This window comes from Phoca vitulina, unplaced genomic scaffold, assembly GCF_004348235.1.
Source record: "Phoca vitulina isolate PV1807 unplaced genomic scaffold, GSC_HSeal_1.0 scaffold25, whole genome shotgun sequence".
NCBI lineage: Eukaryota > Metazoa > Chordata > Mammalia > Carnivora > Phocidae > Phoca > Phoca vitulina.
In genome coordinates this window covers 16,314,015-16,320,038 of record NW_022589728.1, presented here as the reverse complement: position 1 = coordinate 16,320,038, position 6,024 = coordinate 16,314,015, and positions in this window count along the sequence as shown.

The following is a 6,024-nucleotide window of genomic DNA, read 5'->3' as shown; positions in this document are numbered from 1 at the left end:
GAAGGAAGGAAGGAAGGAAGGAAGGAAGGAAGGAAGGAAGGAAGGAAAGAAACGAAATCTCAGAAGTCTCGGTGTCATTGGTACCATGTATTTTCACAGCAGGCTGCCTTGATGATGGTTTGGTATCTGTTTCCTTTTCTCTGCGTGTTTATCGAATATAGTTTTCTGTGAACTTGAAGCCGTGGACCTAAGGTCAATGAAATACAGATGTATTATTTTGTCCTGAACAAATTGTATGGGATTTGTAGGGGTCAGCAAGTCCAGACAAATTTCCATTTTGGACCCCCCTCCACAACGGAAACATTTTTGAAAGCTCCAACTGCTCATGAAACTAGAGGGGACTGAGTAAAACTTACCTGTAGTGGGAGAAAAATACAATACTGTCTTTTGAGAGGTAAGGGCACTGATTTCGGGTCAAAGATGATGGATCTGAATGAAAGGACTCTCCCCCTCCCTCGCCCTCCTCCTCCCTTGGCAGAGTTCCACTGTTGTTCTTCCTCCCAAGCTCCAGGAAATGTACATTTCAAGCAAAAGTCGACTTACCCAACCTTGTGGTTTCCCAAGAACCCAATATCTGTTATCTGATCCTGGTGTTTTATATTAATTAAGCCTGTGAGGAGATCTCAAATTTCCAACATCCCATTGATTTTCCTGCTCGAAACTATAATCTTCTAGTTCTGCATACTTGCTTCATTTAAAATCCAAATCCTGCCCCTGACTCCATCATCCATGTTGTAAATTATTTGTTTGACAGCTGAGAAATATCTTATTGTGGAGTCCTGGATTCTCATAAGGGCTTTATTCCTCTCATAAGTGCTTCTGAATGCTAATGTCCTGCTCTAGAGATTTACAAACACAACCAGAGGGCTTCGTCCCGAATCTGTGTATACAAAACCAGAGAAACTACGAGAAAGGGCTCACATTTTGAGTAATCAGGAATAGCAAGAACTTTGCGTAGGGACTGTCTTTTCACATAAGGGTAGCTGACTTGTTATGTATCACAGTGATACGTGGTATCCCAGGAGCAGAGGACTCAATTTATTCAGGAAATATCTACCATGAACCGAACACCTACTAGGTAGAGGCTGTGCTAGGAGCTGAGAAGAAAAATAGGTAGCAAACAGCTCTTTTATGGGCACTGTGCTCTACTTACCCCTTCTCCCCTCGGTGAGCAGGCTTTGCATTCTCATCAGTAACAGCTCTTGTGGAGCGCAGGGCCCAGAGGTGTGAGCGGGTGGGAGCGCGCTGCCCTGTCCCAGGGGACGCGTGTGTATTCTCCGTCCTGGCCTCGGGCTCTCGGGGATGACAGGTTCTGTAACTGACATGTTCATCCACACGGCCACAAGGAGGGGTGGCAGGACGGGTCATTTCTGTCTTTTGGTAGCAGTGTCTTCCCCCGGACTGCGGTTGCTGGCACGGACTAATGCTTCAGGAAGGCAAACGGGTCTAACCCTTTCCTTAAGGAAAAAGATTGTATGGGGAAATAGAGCAGGGGCCAGAAGGTTAAAGTAGCTTACACTGGAACATGCGTGTTGGGAGACCTACATCCAGCATGAAATTTAGTCATCAGAGCTTGGCCTAAATTCAGATCATTCTGTTCTAGTCCTCTCTGGGGTGGAGCGTCACCTGATCATATGCAAATTGGGCAACCATATATCATTACTCCCTTTTGTGTCCTGTCATTCCTAAATAATAGACTGCTTAGAGAAAGTTTCTTGTGGTAATTTGAAAACGTAGGTCTGTCAGCAGAGCTTTATCTTTATGCACTTGCCCTGTATCTCCATGGGTGCGGCAGGTAAGAGGACGTGCAGATCTCCGGATCCCAACAGCTCTGAAACCCAGAAGGAGGATGGCTTGTGGTCATAATATGGACAGTAGCTCCAACATGGACTGAGTAATTTTTAATCAGGAAGAGTGCTTTTTATTTTTATTTTTTGGAAGAGTGATACAATGCTGAAAGGAGAAGTTACACAGAAATTTTAAAACACGCATGCAAAAAGATAGGCAATCTACTAAAAACTCAGCATTCCAAAGTATGCCCCTGGGCTGAAGTGACCTTGTGATAACACTAATAAATGAATGTTAATTTTCCAAGCTCTCTGTGCACCAACCCCTTTGGGCTTCTCAAAAGGACCGTGTTGTCTTATGTTAAAAGAGGGAGTGGATGGCTCACTATTGGTAAAACAGCTCAGACATAGCTCTATTGATTTTGGAACAAAGACATGGAATACCGTTTTGTGTGTGTAGGATGTCATCATATGAGCTCACATCAGCTCTAAATTGGGTATTTGGAGGCTACTGCATTCTTTGGTCAGATTCCAACTTGAACCCTCAATGTCTGCATTTTTTCTGTCCCTGCATCTCTGAACAAGAATGATGGTGAATGACGATGCCACCCAGTACATCCAGTGCTTCTCAAGCTGCTGGTGTGTTTTGGTTCAGGTTTTGTGATTTTTTTTTACTACCAGATTTGTGACTTAAAAAAAAAATCTCTCAGCAAAATATTTCTGTTATAGTATGATGTCTTGTTTAGAAAGGTTAATAAACATTTTACAGAACACATTCATGTTTCATTCTACTGATTGCTTGACACTCATTTTAATCTTCATCAGGCTAGCAGTGAGCAAATGGTTCCTGTTTCCCATTAGATTCCTCCACCCTCCATAATGAATGAGCTGTTGATTTGATTTCAATGAATTCTCTTTGGTGAACAATCCACTATAACAAATGCTTTCTTTGGCCATAAAATCATGTGTCCTTCATACAAAACTGCTATTTCTGGGGCATTTTGTGCTTTTGTAGGGCATAGTTCTGTTCTTGGGGGCTCTTATAGTCAGCAACAACCTGCTTTCCTTTCTTCCCCATGACACTTAAAAAATTATTAAGGTAGTTTTTCCATGCTTTCTCCATAATTGTACAAAGACTCTAAAGCAGAGCTGTCCAAGAGACATATGAGGCAATCTACAAATGTGGGTCACATATGTAACTGCTCCTTTTCAAAGAGCCATATTTTTAAAAAGTAAAAAGAAGGAAATGAAATTAATTTTGATAATAGATTTTATTTAATCCATTGGATAAACAAAATGTAGTATATCCCTATAGTAGAATATTTTTTAGTCATAAAAGGAATGAAATTCTGATACATGATATAACATGGACGGACCTAGAAAACATTATCCTGAATGAAATTGGCCAGATGCAAAAATACAAATTGTATGATTCCATATGAGGTATCTAGAGTTGTCAGAATCAAGGCAGGAAGTAGAAACATGGTTACCAGAGACTGGGGGGAGGGAGAAACAGGGAGTTAGTGTTTAATAGGTACAGAGTTTCAGTTTGGGAAGTAGAAAAATTCTGGAGATGGATGGTGGTGATGGTTGCACAACAATATGAATGTTCTTAATGCCACTGAATTGTACACTTGAAAAGGATTAAAACAGTGTATTTTGTATTATGTATATTTTGCCGTAGACACACGCACAAAGATCAGATCATGCTGTTCTTTTGCCCAGAAACCGCCACGGTCTTCCCATCACATTATGAACAACATCCAAATGCCCTTTCCATGAACATTGCATTCCTGTGATCTGGTACCTGACTTCTGCGGCTACCTTTTCCTGCCTTTGCTACTTACAAGCCGTGTGATCGTCTGTAATTTACTTAACCTGCTTAAGCTTCGCTTCTTTATATATAAATGTGGGATAATTTCAGGATCTATCAACCACATGGGATTGGTGAGGATTAAATGAAATGATGCATGTAAAGTGCTTAGCACAGTGCCTGCCCGCACATAGTAAAGTCTAAATAAAGGCTTAGCTATTAAAATTTGTAGTTGTTATGTGTATATTTTTTTATATCAAATGTTAAGCACATTATATATATAAAATTAATTAATTAATTACTTTATAAGATCTGAATAAAAGATACAGCAGGCAAATTCCTGAATTTTGCAGGAATTCAACTTTGCAAAACAGACAAGAGGTTGAATTCTTTGTCTGAATTGCCTCTGAATACAGAGGGGGCAAGAATATGTTATAGGGTTACTTGTTGAAGAGTGGTCAACGGAAGCACACTGACATGGGCTTTAGGACAACTTGATCTAACGTGGGGATGAAGACAAAGCTTTCTCCGGAACAGGTTACTCCCATGTAGGCAGCACTTCACAGTGGTCACTTCTGTTGAGCTGCTTGTGGGGCATTTCTCATGCTTTTTGCCGAGCATAACATTGGCTAAAGAAAACTGGGCCATATCAGAAGTATCCGATATTTTCACAGTTCAGCACTTCCCCATGAACAATATTTAGAGGGAATTCATTGTTTCACAAAATTCGGCAGACACAACTTGCACTCACAAAAAGCTATTCCCAAGGGAGGGTTCATTTGCGTGGGTCCACTTTGACCCTCCTCCCCTCCCCCACAGCCAAGATCTGGGCCAACAGGCCAAACAGGCTCACCTCTCTGTGTGTGATCAAATCGTCTTGTTTTCACCAAGATGAAAATTTGAATCAATAAGATGTGGTTATGTCATAGTATTTTTCTTTTTCTTTTTCTTTTTCTTTTTTTTCTTTTCTTTCTTTTTTTCTTTCTCTCTTTCTTTCTTTGTTTCTTTCTCTCTTAACAAAAACTTAGAAGCAACCCTTTGAATCATTTATAGGGTAATCACTTTGTTTACTACTACATGCATGGTGGATGCAGTCCAACCCTGAACATCTAGAGTCTGGAGACCTTTGCTGTCAGTTTTTGGGGGCTCCTTCTCTGTTTTCTCCCACTGCCTAGCGTTTGGTGATTTCCTCTCGAGTTGGCTAGCAACAAGGGAATGCTAGAAAAATTCACACTAGTTCAAATTAATTAACAGGCTTTGGGGAAAAGGTGAAAACATACTTAAAATGAACTAAGTTTTGGTTCTATGATCTATTCGAATCCTGGAAACAGCATTGGGTCATTAAAAAAAAAATCACTATACAGGGGCGCCTGGGTGGCTCAATCGGTTAAGCTTCTGACTCTTGATTTTGGCTCAGGTCTATGGTCTCAGGGTGGTGAGATCGAGATGTGAGTCTGGGCTCAGTTCTGGGCATGAAGCCTGCTTAAGGGTCTCTCCCTCCCCGCACACACTCTGTCTCACTTTCTCTCTCTCTAAAAAAAATCACTACACAAAAAAATGAAGAAAATGCACCTCCAGAACCTTTCCTAGCTAATTCTCTGGCCAAGTAATTTCTCTGTGGGCCTTGGTTTCCTTCCCAGTTAATAGTAGTATCGCCAGTTCTACAATATAGGAAGTGTTGGCTCTACAGCAACTCTTACCAACTTACAAGTGAATTAAGGATCAAACACCCAGGAATGCAGGTTTGAGTTCATTGCTAGCTTATTGATTATTTTTACCAGGAAAGGACGGGGAAATTATTTAACATAAGGAATTATTACCTCACAAGACTACTGGAATAATGGATTTGCATGTGGGTGGTGGTGGGGCACAATTTTACATTACATGTTATTCTGACAATCAAGTTTAAAGTAAACCATTACCGGTAAGATGCTGTCAAACACACAAAGGATTTGCAACTCTGAAAAATGTATAGGAACAGTTAAGGGCTGAATTAGATGAACAAAGTGAGACCTGTATTTTGGCTATTTTACATTATTTCACATTTGTTTTTGCTTTCCATTTCTTAAATTTGACAATAATTTTTAAAAAATTACTGATCCAGACTCTGTTTCACAGATGACCAAAGGGCTTCAAGATATAACTTAAATTTTATTTATTCTGATTGCTATGTTGAAACAAAACTGTGCCCAATAAGTATTTTATTAAAAGGTATATTTTCCGTAACTGTCATTATCAGAAGATATGCTGTGGAAGTAGAAAATATAGGGAGGGTGTTTATGGAAACCTTAGATATAGAGTCAATTATTAAAAAATTTATTTAATATGAACATAAAACTGTGACATTGGGCTTAAGAATATGAACATGTCATATTTTTGGTTTTATATTTCAGTGGATAACTGAGTTTTACATTGGACTATTGA